This window comes from Echinococcus granulosus (assembly GCF_000524195.1).
Source record: "Echinococcus granulosus chromosome Unknown EG_S00207, whole genome shotgun sequence".
NCBI classification, from domain to species: Eukaryota; Metazoa; Platyhelminthes; class Cestoda; order Cyclophyllidea; family Taeniidae; genus Echinococcus; species Echinococcus granulosus.
Window position 1 is genome coordinate 22,318 of NW_020170587.1, and position 2,285 is coordinate 24,602.

Below are 2,285 nucleotides of genomic sequence, written 5' to 3' on the forward strand. Positions count from 1 at the left end.
AAGAGTCGGCTCTCATATTTGGGCCTAGATCGTTATGAGTGCTGGAAAACCCACTGATGGAAGAAAACTTAAGTAACGGTTATAGCGTCTTGCGACTTCATGGCTTCAACCAGACGGTTTTCTTCTTCTAGCGTAGGTGGTGGAATGCGTCTATGTGGTGGCCGGATGGGCTTAGCTTCGCCGGTTTCAATCTTATGCTTGAAGATATTTGCATTTATAGAGCATGAGGGCTGTTTATCTCAGGATGCCTTTGTACATGGAAGTCGACATCTTCTCATTTTATTACCGCTATCTCCCTAATAACTACCACTGCTATCGAGGCAGTCACAGCTAGTGCTGACTTAGAGATGTAATGGAACTGGTGTCATTCACCTCCAAGGTAGAAGTGTGCGACGAACAGGCATAACCCTAACCACGGCAAACCGTCCATAATACTGCCGAGACAGACTGCTCCTACCCAGTAAGCCTACTCGTTCCAAGTTAGTAAAGGTGCAGGCGAAAAGGTTAACACTGGAGCTGTTATACTTGTGACAGCGTCCGCTTACCTTAACTTTTAAGACCTGCATAGGCTTTGAAACACCAGATGTGACCTTTACTCCTGCTCTCAAAGCAAAAAACCACCTCAGACTCAAAGTGACCTCCTTTAAAACCTATTCTCGAACAGCGTAGGAGTAGGTTTAGCCCCAAACACCGAGTTGGTAGAATGTTTTACTACTTTAGTTCGACATGTCATGGTCAGAAAGAACAGGCAGCAACCAGAAATTTTTCCATCAACAGCGAAAATTGGGCAAAGACGACCGGGAGCATGCAAAGAACATCTTACTACTGGCGAAACAAACCACTCGTAGCTCACTTCCAACCATATTCGCTGGATGGACAAGCATCCCATTCGAAAGGGAAGTTTGTCCACTTATTGGAGTCGAAAAGCTCTGCAGCATGAATACCAACTTTCTCGGGGCACAGGCAAAGCTCACAACGGAGAAGCGTCAGGAGTCACTTAATATCCCGCGACGCAACAACCGCAAAAGGCAACCAAATTCAAAACCCCATATTCAGGTTCTCTGCCTTTGACCTCCAAATTAGATGAGCCTACCCTTTCCTTACCAGCTTTACTTCAAACTGCTTAGTTATTCTTTCGAGCTCTAAGTAAACCAGAAGGACTTGATTGCTACTTTCCCTTGGGCTTCAGCGCAACAAAATTTGCTGCAAATCTTGAGGCTCTCCTGATCCTTTATTACAGGATTAGGAGCGCCTTTCAGTCAACCAGATCACCTAGCAAACGTTAGCAAAGTGAGCTACTCTTTGAGTGACCTTCGTGATACACGCGTTTGATAACCGGTTTTTTGCTTGGCATGCGGTTGAGGTGCACCTAAGTCTTATGCGTCTGAAACGCGTCCACCTCTTCTATATTTACGGCAGAAGTTTCTGCATTGTGTCGGTCAAGAGGGTCTGGCTTCCTCGGGTGGATTCCTGCAGTTCCTTAAGAACTCTTGAACCATAGCGCTCCTCTTCTGAATAGTCATTTAGTTACCACCTACTGTGGCTGGTGGGGTAGGGTTTTCACTGAAATAAAGCATGGGAAATTTATTTGACAAGGCATAAAAGGGACAGACGCAGAATACGCAGACACCTACACCTTCAGGAGTACAATGCAGAATCACGTATCAGTGTTGACCACACTTTTAGATCCATTTGATTATCATTTAAGCTTAATTAAGGTCAAAGTGTTCTCTTTTCTAAGCTTTATTTTAGCGCAACATTCTTGGGAACGCGTAAAAATCTTATTCCCATGATCGTGGACCGAATCCACGAACCCTCTAAAGTCTCGTGACTGAACCTACTGTTACTAATAATGTTAATGAAACTCAGTCGGATTGGCAATGTGGAACATTCAAGAGAAATTTATTTCTACACTACAGACTTTCCAACGATAATACTGACTACTCTTGCAGCAGTATCGACCTCTTTGTTCCCAGTGAAAGGGTTGTATTTTAAGGAGAAAAGGGGTGATTTTTGGTATCATATGACATAGGTATCCGCACTTCTCTCATCATGATACATTAAAGCGTTTCTTCACCGTTTTTTGCCTTATAACATTTTATGCTGTGCTTCCTTGAGCACTTTGAATTAGTCAACCACTGCTATTGTGTTTCCATAATTTGCACCTGCTGATCTGTCTGGAAGCTGACAAGCAAGGAAATCAGCAGAGCATATAATAGGAGGAGATGAGGATTGAGAGGGTATAAAAACTTACTAACTAGTGGATAGGCTAATCCCTTCTTAAA